The sequence below is a fragment of the Eumetopias jubatus genome, unplaced genomic scaffold, assembly GCF_037043125.1.
Source record: "Eumetopias jubatus isolate StellerSeaLion01/CBP00866 unplaced genomic scaffold, mEumJub1_p1.0 scaffold_14, whole genome shotgun sequence".
NCBI classification, from domain to species: domain Eukaryota; kingdom Metazoa; phylum Chordata; class Mammalia; order Carnivora; family Otariidae; genus Eumetopias; species Eumetopias jubatus.
The window spans coordinates 92,251,038-92,263,918 of NW_028274820.1; the positions used below are offsets into that span (position 1 = coordinate 92,251,038).

At 42.9% G+C, this 12,881-nt stretch overlaps 1 protein-coding gene across 2 annotated transcripts in view; it reads right to left on the reverse strand.

Annotated features, from left to right (window-relative positions):
* PTN (pleiotrophin) overlaps positions 1–4,492 on the reverse strand; it is a 96,834-nt gene extending 92,342 nt beyond the window's left edge. For both annotated transcript variants that reach the window (XM_028106364.2, XM_028106363.2), the window contains exon 1: positions 4,243–4,492. The gene's annotated coding sequence lies outside the window, so the exon portion shown is untranslated. The remainder of the gene's footprint in view (positions 1–4,242) is intronic.
* Between the last annotated feature and the right edge of the window lie 8,389 nt (positions 4,493–12,881).

Genomic DNA, 12,881 nt, shown 5'->3' on the forward strand with positions numbered 1-12,881 from the left:
TTGTAAAACTGTAAGCCTTAGAGAAAAGAAACTGTTTTATTTCTTGAGTATATTACATTGTCTAGCACAGTATTAGGGAGCTAGCATTTATATAATCAAAACTGTTTATTATGGTTAAATTGACTCGCCATAGGAGCAAGAAACATTGCATTGCTGAGGGAGGACCTGGGGGGATGGAGGTGAGTAATCCTGGCTCCACTGAAGTTGAGAAACTAGGGGAGAATGAAGCCAACACCTCTCATAGTGACAAAAGCATAAACTGATCCTAGCCAGGGTCTTAATCAAAAGGGAAACAAGCCAGGGGAGTCCACAGAGAGCACATTGGGCCAAAAAACAGATTTCAGTGAACCAGGTCAGAAAAATGTGAAAATTTCAGCTGGAAAGGCCCAGCCTTCCATGCATCCCAAGATATGGGCAACCCTTCCCGATACACAGGTCCATGAAGGTGTATACACCACCACAGATATGGTGAAGGAATTGGGAGAGACACCCTGGGACTTGTCAAATGGGAAATGATGGCGCTGGATGAATAGAAGGGAGTCATGAGAGGCCAGACGAGGGGGATAGGGAAGTGTTAAAGTTGGAAGAAGTGGAAACAAAAGGTTAGGAATACAGCATATGCTATTTGCCTTTTAAGTGACATTTTGGTTTGTACTAAGCACAGTTCTTAGAATTAAGAGTCAGTTACGATGACTCACTTGTTTCAAGATTCATATACAAAATTTAACTTTTTTTTTTAACTAAGTATGATGTTTAGGAATCTAAGAATTCTGCTTTTAGGAAATACATCATGATTTTTTTTTTGATATGTCACTTTACCTAAACCCACTGTGAAGAAATGGTTAAAAAAACAAATCCTAGAAGAAATTAAATTTTATTTCTCAAACTATCTCAAGCATCAACTATTCACTGTATTCTTTGCCTATGCTGAAGAAATAGGGATTCGTGGTGAATGTGATCTACATAATGGAATCCACAATGTTACCATAAATATAACACCCTCTGACGATGTCACATTATAGCTACTCTTTTAAACTACAGACATTTTAACTTTCTTTTTTTTTTTTTACCAAATATTAAAACAAGGCGGAACGAAAGGCTTGTTATATTTGACAACCAAGAAAGATCGTATGACAGAGAACTCTGCCACATACAAGACTGGCATGAAGTGGGTGGAAAAATGGCTCGATGGATGGAAACTTGAATTGGCCATAAACATCAGGAATGAAGAGCAACTTCCCAGAGTCAGGCTGTGGCCCAAATCCCACTTAGGCCAGTTGGGTCTGAATGGAAAAAAGCCGGCCCAGCTCATAAAGAGAAGATCCATATCTGAACATTACTTTACCACAGAGCAAAGGCATGGCCTTGTGCCAAGAGGAGACAGAAGTTCTTCTGATTATTCATTAGAACAGCAGCCTTAACCTTTCAAAGAAGCCCCATTCAGCATCCCAGCAATGGAAGGGCACAGTTGGAGAGCCCGGACTCCCCCCAGGGCTCCAGAGTAAGCCATACCTTAAACTAGACTCCAAGGCACTCAGGTGTAGACCATGCTTGCTCTCTGATCCCCCTGGGTGCTCTCAATGCGGACATGACCTTCAGGAGAGAAGTCAAGGACCACTCCCCATATCCCTACGCTACCATATTAAAAGCAGAAGGGGAGAACTTTAATATATATTCCGAATTTTGACTTCCGGACTTCAATCTGCCGTTAGCTAACCACACATACCATTTAACTCAGTCTCCTGAGAAAATTTTGAAGAGCAATAAAAAAAACAAAAAAAAAACCCCACCACATGTGAGAAAGAGGATCAGAATCCACGAGAGATCATTTACATGAGAAAGCGAGAGTATCTTCAAAGGGGGGAAAAAAGCATTTAAACCTAAAATATTTCATTCCTAAGATTGATTTTATTGATAAAAGTGATTAAACTATTTGGGGACCTTATTTCTCTCAGGTTATTGCCAATTATCAAGTTTCGTGAAAATTCAAACAAGGCAACTGGCTTTACTAGAGGAAAAAAAATGCCGATAAAAAAAGTGTCCTGCTACATATTGCTGTATGTAAAGACCAAATGAGGTGCATTGAAGCTCTCAATAAATTTGCAAATTTATTACTCCAAATATCATGCAAAGAGGTCTAGGAAACCACAGAACTATGTATTATTATATAATATATATATTCTATGTACTGTTAGATTATCCTCATTCTCTGTAATACCTCATTTAAACATCACGTAATACAAGGTATATATTAACAAGATGTTAACTGGGCATTAACACTGCTCCCTCTTGGAAAATACAACGCGGGGAGCCTGGCGGCGCAGTCCACTAAGCAACCCCACCTGATTTCAGCTCAGGTCCTGATCTCAGGATCGTGGGAATGAGCCCTGCGTGGGACTCTGTGCTCAGTGCAAAGTCAGCTTAAGACTCTCTCCCTCTGCCCCTTGCACGCGCTCTTTCCCTTTCTCAAATAAATCAATCTTTAAAACAAAGAAAATACAATGCAGTTGTATCCCCACGTGACCAGCTGAAAGAGAACACCTCCTGTGGTCCTGTATGGCTTCAGGTGGGCACTCCTCACAGATCTCACTCATGAGAAGAAAACTGTCCTAAAGGGGGCCTGGGAACAGTAGGGGTGGGGGTGGGGGGAGATCACCTTCTGAGGATGTAAAGCACAGTTAGAGAACTCACAGCACAAAAGTTTCCTAAAGCACAGAATAATGGAAGTAGGTTATTGTTGTTGTTTAAATAAAATAAAAAAATCTCCTCCTCTAGTTTCAATGAGAAACTACAAGTATTGCCACTCGAAAGGAACCCATAGCCCAAAAGGGGAAAAGAACTAATACCCGCTCTAATTTCCTTTGAATTTAACTGGACTGTGAGTGTTTTTTAATGATTTGGTCTTTAAAGTGCCTAATTTACTTAAAAAGGCACATAATGAAGATGGAAAATGCATGCTTTATTTTGTGCTGGGAGACCCTTCTTTTGTTTCGCTATCAATACCTTGAAATATCTCCACATATCAATTAGTCCCCGGTAATCACGGGGCTAAATGGGCTCTACTGTTTCATCAGCTTCACATTTGCCTGGAATGAAACTGCTTCCTTATGTTACTAGTCCAAAAGCTCTTCTTGGTAGCTCCTCAACCTCCTCCCAGGCCCTTGCTCCCACACTCACAGGCACATACCACCTTTCTCAAGCTGCTAAAGCAACATGCCCACCCAGACGAAAGATGCTCAGAGGGAAACTTTGATGTCCCACCCATTGTTCATTCTCCCTCATCTGCCTCCTCTCCGCCCCCCCGCCACTCCTATTTTTTTCAATGTATCCCCAAACTTACAAAGCAGCTGTTAACATAGATAACAAGAGTTAACAGCAAAGTGTGTATAAACTGGAGGTGTGTGTTCTGTTGTTTTTGTTAAGGAGAAAGAGGTGTGTCTGTGTGTGTTCAAGAGAGGAAGTTTGAGGTTTTGCATGGGAAGGAGGTGAGTACGTTCCTTGCTTTAAAAACGTTAATTTCTTAGAAACTAAGTATCCGGCAAATTAGTAATAAACATAGCCCACCTTTATGTACGTGAGCTGCGAAGTTCAAGTGCCTGCGTCCAGGGCGGTGATTAAAGGTAGCGGTCAAATGAGGAGACGGGTTTAAGGTGTGTCTTTTAAACTTTGAATGTGACCCTTTCTAGAGCCCCTCCCGGTCCGGCGGGCAGGACCAGGAGTGTTGCGGCTCCGTGCGGGATTCTCGCTGTCCCCCGGCCCTCGGAGGAGCAGCCCCCCGCAACGAACCCACGAGAGCCAGCGCGGAGGCCGCCACTAGCAAGCCCAGGTGCGGGCGGAAACGCGGAGAAAGGCCGGGACCCCGAGCCCCGCCGGCTCAGGCGCCGCAGACACACCTCCCAAGGCAGGTTTTACAAAGCGCGAAGCCCCGGCGTGGTGTCCGGCTGGAAGCAGGCGCGCGGTGCACAGGCATGCAAGGCATGACCCAAGCCGCTTCCCTCCCACTCACCTACCCGCACCCTGACTCCCAGACCCGACTCCCCCCGCTCCCCCCGCTCCCCGGCCAGCTATGCCTCAGTTGGCCTCCGGAGCAAATCCGTTTTGGAGGCAGCCCCCTCGCAAGGACTACCAGGCAGCCTCTCTGCCACTCGTCCCGCCATCAGCGGCTGGCACCCGGACAAGTGGGCGAGGGTAAAGGAAAGTCGCCCCGGGCCGCCGCCGAGAATCGCGCGGCTTCCCACTTACTTGGAGTTGCAAACGCCGCACGCGCTCGGACTGTCTTTGTTGAACGCGGCGAGGCTCTGCGCTCGGTCGGTTGCCGGGTGGCCGCTGGCCGCGCGCCGCTGCTGCGCCCTCGCTCCCGGACGGTGACGGCCCGGGCTCCCGCTCCCCTGTGCCCTCTTGGGCTCGTCCTCCGCGTGGCGGCTCCCTCGGCGGGATTTGGGACGGGCAGGCGGGGAACCCGATCCAACCTCGGCCTCCGCTACGCCCTGCCGGGGAGGGAACGGAAGGGAAATGGAGAAGGGGAGGGATGAGCGGAGCGGGCAGGGCGAGGACGCAGGCTGGGCGAGGGAGGGAGCGCGCCTTTCCCTCGCGAGCTGATTGGGAAGCTCATTAAAGGCAGGAGTCTCCAGGGCCGCTTTCTCCCCGCAGGAGCGAGCACACGGGTTTGAACCAAGAGGCCCGGAGATGAAACATTGTTTTGTTGGGAGCAGAGCCCCGCACAACCTTTCTTGTCCAAACTTTCGGCCTGACCTGTGCTTTAGGTGGGTGCGCACCCCGGCTTCACAAGGGGGATCGCTTAAATGGACAGCTGATAGCATTTTAGGATACAATTTGGGCCCCAGGCTTTTTTTTTTTTTCCAAATGATATTCGGGATGAAAGAGCCCAGTCTTCAAAAGCAGCCTCTCATTCCTCCCCACGCGCACACACCCTCCCCTGCACCCAGCTCCAGTTCCTCCAGCTGTCAGTCCCATCCCACCTGCGCGTCACAAATGTGCGAAGTCCTTTCTTGCTCTTGTCAACAAGAGTGACAGATGTCTGGAGGTTCCCAATTAAATGCCACTTTCCTTTAGGCGGTTCTTTCCTTTCTTGGCTTCCTTGGTGCCTTGAGTGACCTACTTAGTGACATGCCTTTGACACCCAAGGGTTTAGAGGCTTAATCAATGTAGCTCAGACTCTGGTCTTAGTGAGACTCAGAGGCTGGGCTGCGTGGCTTTCTGGATTTCCATTATGTTGACTTGAAAGAATGCTAAGGTAATACGGCTAGGGTTGTTTGGATAACCTATAGATGTTTCTGATACAGATGAGATAAAAGTATCGCATAAAATAATTGGGAAGTATAAAACAAATTTCCCCAAACATTTCAAAAAGTAAGTTTTGAGATTTTCTGCTACTCATCAGTTCTTTTGCCTGCTGCCAGTCTTCCTTTTACTTCCTTCCAATTTATCATTCGATGGCATCCTCCTGCAAATGGTTGCAAAATAAACTTCCATTTTCCACAGTTCTGAGGTTATATCCCTTCAATTCAGTTTGGTATTTACCAAATATTAAGTGCCTTAAATAACTCTGAAAATTTACATTTGCTGAGAACCATACTCAACCCCCCAAATTAGAAGCATTGTTTTGTGGCAAGTAGTTCTCAGAGATTTGGGACTCTTATGTTGACTGCTACCTGGACAAATGTCCCAGGAAGGTACCCCCTAGCATCCAAGAGGTGTCTCTACAAGTAGACCTTCTAATCAGTCAACCAACCATTTTTTTTTCAAAAGGGGAGGCATCAGAAATTCACTTACAAACCTCCCATCTTTCCCTATACCCAAACTCTTCATACACATGCCACATATCATCCTAAAGCAGAAATAAATGAATAAGGAGCTGTGTCCCCTCTACTCACAGACTTCATGTGACTTCTTTCCCCCTTGTGATTCCATTTTCCCAGTGATGAAGCAATATTTGTTTTAGTGTGATTTCATCTGTATAAATTAGGGAGGAATGCACATTGTTCTTCATTATTTTTATTTTGCCAAAGCTCTTTTCTGAAAGAGACTCCTCAACATTCACTATCCCTCCTGAAGGGTAGACTTTCTAGGCCTTTTAACCAAGGGGTTATCCATTTTCTATTTCTTCTTCAACTTTATCTTAACATTTACAAATGTAACATGTTGCTACCGGTCATTATGTGCTTAGACTACAAAGGGTTGAAAAAGTAAGCATGATATCCCCCATGATTTCCACTCTATTACATGTCTTATATCAAAAATATGACCCCTTATTCAAATAGGAATATATGAAAATTACTGATATCAGTGGTTCTCAACCAGGAGAGTGTTGCCCTCCAGGTGACATTCAACGATGTCGGGAGACATTTTTGGTTGTGACAGCTCAGGGGAGGGGCTTGCCACTGGCACACCGAGCATAAGTAGAGACCAGGGATGCTGCTGATCACCCTATGATACACAGAACAGCCCCCACAACAAAGAGTTATTTGTCCCAAAATGTTAATAGCGCTGAAATTAAGAAACCCTGACTAAATTATTAACTATCGTACTTTTAAAATATAATGGAAGATTAGAGTCGTTTTAAGGAATGGCAATCTCTGAGGTTGAGATTAGACATAATTTACTTCGACCCAGCATTTACACCAAAGTTCAAATGGAAGATGTGTTCAACTGCACCCCAAAGTGTTCACTCCAAATCCAACCTTCATCCTGCTGCCTCATCATGGATCTGCTGATTCAAGATTTCAACTCATTCTGTTCACTTAGCCAATATCCTTTGAAGACTCAAGTTTTTGAGTGAATAGAGCCATGAGCAAAAACAGATGAAAATCCCTACTGTGCTAGAGCTTAAATTTTTGTTTACATAAATAGACAAGTTTAAGTAGCTAATTAAATTTTTAAAAGATGTGAGGAATGCCATGGGGGGAGGGGGAAGGCAATGAAGGAAGATAAAATTGCCAATTTGGGAGAGGAAAAGCTCCCTGGGGTGAAATTTGAGTGAAAACCTAAAAGAATTGAGGGAGTTGGTCAAGTAAATATTTGGGAGGAGACTCACCAGGCAAAGGGGTCTGTGCAAAGGCTCCGAGGCCTGAACTTGCCCCACGTGTTAGAGGACAAGGAAGGATGCCAGTATGGCAGGAGCTCGGTGAGTGGAGATAGGCATCCAGGCCAGATCATGCACAGCCTTTGTCTAATGTAAGGAATTCCACTTTTGCTCTGAATGAGGTGGGAAGCCTTTGAGAGTGAAAAAAATCTGACTGATTTACTATGGTCCCTCTGTGTTGAATAGACCACAGGTGGGCAAGGACAGAAACAGAGGTCCCAGATAGGAGGCTACTATAGTAATCCACTGTCTGAACTTCTTCTCCCTGTTTCTTGGTGAAAAATAACTAACTGCAAACACCCTTTCGCACTTTTCTCTGCCCCCCAGACCTGCCCCAGTGGTTGCTTCAGCTTACTAATGCTCGCCCTCCCTGCCAGGGACCAGCCTCTCTAGGTGTAATTAATGAGCCCCTGCATGAGGGCTACAGGTGAAAATATAACCCATGCAAGACAATCTGAAACCACAGAAATTATAACATGTCCTAGAGGTGTTCTGAAAATGAGGCCACTGATTTTGCAGTGACAAATACAAGAAGTGTGAGCAGCATGGAGTGAAAAAATGTGAAGGAACTGGATGAAAAATTTGTCGTGTGTCTCTTGGATTGCCTACTTGTCAGGATGTTTAGATTCTTGGTTATCATTCCGAGCGCTGCAATGTCCCTAGAATGCAAAAGGACAAGCCATCAGGCTCACAGAGTTCGATAGAAGTCCCATTAATACACTTCTCTTCCTCTCTCTGAAATATTCCAAAGGTCATAAAATAAAACTTTATTGTTTTGATCACTGTAACTAGATTACAAAATGTACTTCTCTATTAGATAATTTTTGTAATGCTTGTGCTTTTTTTTTAACCAAAAAAACACAAAATTCAACTAAAATGGCTTAAATATTTTGGGACTTTATCTCAAACAAGACAGGTTGGTAAAGTCAGCATTTCAACGTCTTCAAGGACCCCGGTATTTCCACCTTTTGACTCTGCATCTTCAGTTTGTCAACCAAGGCTTTTCAGGATGGTTTTGAGGAGCGTCAGGCATATTTGGCTTAAAGTAAATAAGGCCCAGGTGGGTGGGGGATGGGGCCATATGGTGATGGGCATTAAGGAGCGCACTGGATGTAATGAGCACTGAGTGTTATATGTAACTGATGAATCACTAAATTCTACCCCTGAAACTAATAATACACTATATGTTAACTAAATTGAATTTAAATAAAAAATTTAAAAAAGAAAAATAAAGTAGGCCCAAACCCCAGGGGAGAGTAGATCTAGCCTCCCCAGTCATGTGGCCACACAGACCATGCCAGCAAAAGGAAGAGGTAGACCAGATTTGGGAAGCAACCAACAATGCTTATAAATTTTATAAATTTACACTTTTATCAGTCAAGCTGCTATGAGTCTCAGTAGCTTGACTTAAGCCCCTCAATCTTGTCTCTCTCATCAACAACTGTTAAAATAACAAGGTTCTCAACTGGCCAAGCTGAGGAGCAGGCCTTGAGCCTCCTCCACACTTTCCCAGCAAATCAGGCCTGAAATACCCAAAAGAGTTTGATTACAAGAGTTACAAGAAAACGAAGTCTGCAGACCAATATCCCTCAGGAGAGTAAATGCAGAAGCCCTTAACACATATCATCAAATCAATGCCAGTAATGTGTAAAAGAATACGGCTGTATATCACATTGGGTGTTTATCCCTGGAAAGCAAGTTTGTTTTCCATGCAAAAATCATATAGCATAATTCACTATATTAGCAGACTAATTAGAGGAACAAAAAGAATACGTTTGTATATAGAGGAAAAGGCATTTGAAAACATTCGACACCCATTCATGATAAAAACTCTCAGCAACTTTAAGATTATAACTGAACAACATCCTTGTTCCGATCAGACCTTACTCTGCAGAAAGCGCCCAGCTACCATGGATACTTACTAGTGAAAGTGAATGCTTTCCATCAAAGATTAGGAACAAGGCAAAAATCACCATTGCTATAACTTTTATTGGATATGTACTGGAGATCTTAGCCAGTAAAATAAGGCCAGAAAAAAGAAATAAAAATAATGGCAAGAGGTAGTTTTTATTCCCATATCGCATGAGTGTATATACATAGAAAATTGTAATTTATGGAGAAGCTTCTAGAACTAGGTGCCCTTAGCTAGATACAAGTTCAAATTAAAAAACTCAATTTTATGTCTATATTCTAGCAATTAATCATTGGAAAAACAAATATTAAAAAATGTATCTTGAAAGCATGAATAAGTAGTGAGATAAGTTTAAGAAAAATGTCCAAGACTTAGACACTGAAAAGCACCAGACATATATGATGGAAGCTGTGGAAATAAGCGGGAGAGATTCATTATGTTCATCAATCTGAAATTTTAACACTGCTAAGATGTAAATTCAATCCATATTTATCTAGAGATTCGGTGTAATCCAAGCCACATGCCAATAGATTTTCTAATAGAAATTTACACACTGGTGCCAAAATTTCTATGGCAGTGCAAAGGATCTCAACTAGGCAAAACATTCGTTTTTTATAGTTATTTTTTAATTTTTTATTGTTATGTTAATCACCATACATTATGTCATTAGTTTTTGATGTAGGGTTCCATGATTCATTGTTTGTGCATAACACCCAGTGCTCCACGCAGAACGTGCCCTCTTTAATACCCATCACCAGGGTGACCCATCCCCCAACCTCCTCCCCTCTAGAACCCTCAGTTTGTTTTTCAGAGTCCATCGTGTCTCATAGTTCGACTCCCCCTCTGACTTACTCCCCTTCATTCTTCCCCTCCTGCTATCTTCTTCTTTTTCTTTTTTCTTAACATATGTTGCATTATTTGTTTCAGAAGTACAGATCTGTGATTCAACAGTCTTGCACAATTCACAGCGCTCACCATAGCACATACCCTCCCCAATGTCTATCACCCAGCCACCCCATCCCTCCCACCCCCCCACCACTCCAGCAACCCTCAGTTTGTTTCCTGAGATTAAGAATTCCTCATATCAGTGAGGTCATATGATACATGTCTTTCTCTGATTGACTGATTTCACTCAGCATAACACGCTCCAGTTCCATCCACGTTGTTGCAAATGGCAAGATCTCATTCCTTTTGATGGCTGCATAATATTCCATTGTGTATATATACCACCTCTTCTTTATCCCTTCATCTGTCGATGGACATCTTGGCTCTTTCCACAGTTTGCCTATTGTGGACATTGCTGCTATAAACATTGGGGTGCACGTACCCCTTCGGATCCCTACATTTCTATCTTTGGGGTAAATACCCAGTAGTGCAATTGCTGGATCGTATGGTAGCTCTATTTTCAACTGTTTGAGGCACCTCCATACTGTTTTCCAGAGCGGCTGCACCAGCTTGCATTCCCACCAACAGTGTAGCAGGGTTCGCCTTTCTCCGCATCCCCGCCAACATCTGTCGTTTCCTGACTTGTTCATTTTAGCCATTCTGACTGGTGTGAGGTGGTATCTCATTGAGGTTTTGATTTGGATTTCCCTGATGCCAAGTGATGTGGAGCACTTTTTCACGTGTCTGTTGGCCATTTGGATGTCTTCTTTGGAAAAATGTCTGTTCATGTCTTCTGACCATTTCTTGATGGGATTATTTGTTCTTTGGGTGTTGAGTTTGATAAGTTCTTTATAGATTTTGGATACTAGCCCTTTATCTGATATGTCATTTGCAAATATCTTCTCCCATTCTGTCGGTTGTCTTTTGGTTTTGTGGACTGTTTCTTTTGCTGTGCAAAAGCTTTTTATCTTGATGAAATCCCAATAGTTCATTTTTGCCCTGGCTTCCCTTGCCTTTGGCGATGTTTCTAGGAAGAAGTTGCTGCGGCTGAGGTCGAAGAGGTTGCTGCCTGTGTTCTCCTTTAGGATTTTGATGGACTCCTGTCTCACGTTTAGGTCTTTCAACCATTTGGAGTCTATTTTTGTGTGTGGTGTAAGGAAATGGTCCAGTTTCATTCTTCTGCATGTGGCTGTCCAATTTTCCCAACACCATTTGTTGAAGAGACTTTTTTTCCATTGGACATTCTTTCCTGCTTTGTCAAAGATGAGTTGACCATAGAGTTGAGGGTCCATTTCTGGGCTCTCTATTCTGTTCCATTGATCGATGTGTCTGTTTTTGTGCCCATACCATACTGTCTTGATGATGACAGCTTTGTAATAGAGCTGGAAGTCTGGAATTGTGATGCCGCCGGCTTTGCTTTTCTTTTTCAAGATTCCTCTGGCTATTCGGGGTCTCTTCTGGTTCCATACAAATTTTAGGATTCTTTGTTCCATTTCTTTGAAAAAAGTGGATGGTATTTTGATGGGGATTGCACTGAATGTGTAGATTGCTCTAGGTAGCGTTGACATCTTCACAATGTTTGTTCTTCCAATCCATGAGCATGGAATGTTTTTCCATTTCTTTGTGTCTTCTTCAATTTCTTTCATGAGTATTTTATAGTTTTCTGAGTACAGATCCTTTGCCTCTTTGGTTAAATTTATTCCTAGGTATCTTATGGTTTTGGGTGCAATTGTAAATGGGATCGACTCCTTGATTTGTCTCTCTTCTGTCTTGTTGGTGATGTCTAGGAATGCCACTGATTTCTGTGCATTGATTTTATATCCTGCCACTTTACTGAATTCCTGTATGAGTTCTAGCAGTTTTGGGGTGGAGTCTTTTGGGTTTTCCACATACAGTGTCATATCATCTGCAAAGAGTGAGAGTTTGAGTTCCTCTTTGCCGATTTGGATGCCTTTGATTTCCTTTTGTTGTCTGATTGCTGTGGCTAGGACTTCTAATACTATGTTGAATAGCAGTGGTGAGAGTGGACATCCCTGCCGCCTTCCCGACCTTAGGGGAAAATCTCTCCGCTTTTCCCCATTGAGAATGATATTCGCTGTAGGTTTTTCATAGATGGCTTTTATGATATTGAGGTATGTACCCTCTATCCCTATACTCTGAAGAGTTTTGATCAAGAAAGGATGCTGTACTTTGTCAAAGGCTTTTTCTGCATCTCTTGAGAGGATCATATGATTCTTGTTCTTTCTTTTGTTAATGTATTGTATCACGTTGATTGATTTGCGGATGTTGAACCAACCTTGCAGCCCAGGGATAAATCCCACTTGGTCGTGGTGAATAATCCTTTTAATGTACTGTTGGATCCTATTGGCTAGTATTTTGGTGAGAATTTTTGCATCCATGTTCATCAAGGATATTGGTCTGTGATTCTCCTTTTTGATGGGGTCTTTGTCTGGTTTGGGGATCAAGGTAATGGTGGCCTCATAAAATGAGTTTGGAAGTTTTCCTTCCATTTCTATTTTTTGGAACAGTTTCAGGAGAATAGGTATTAATTCTTCTTTAAATGTCTGATAGAATTCCCCTGGGAAGTCATCTGGCCCTGGGCTTTTGTTTGTTGGGAGATTTGTGATGACTGCTTCAATTTCCTTCGTGGTTATAGGTCCGTTCAGGTTTTCTATTTCTTCCTGGTTCAATTTTGGTAGTTGATACATCTCTAGGAATGCACCCATTTCTTCCAGGTTATCTAATTTGCTGGCATAGAGTTGCTCATAATATGTTCTTATAATTGTTTGTATTTCTTTGGTGTTGGTTGTGATCTCTCCTCTTTCATTCATGATTTTGTTGATTTGGGTCATTTCTCTTTTCTTTTTGATAAGTCTGGCCAGGGGTTTATCAATCTTGTTAATTCTTTCAAAGAACCAGCTCCTAGTTTCATTGATCTGTTCTACTGTTCTTTTGGTTTCTATTTCATTGATTTCTGCTCTG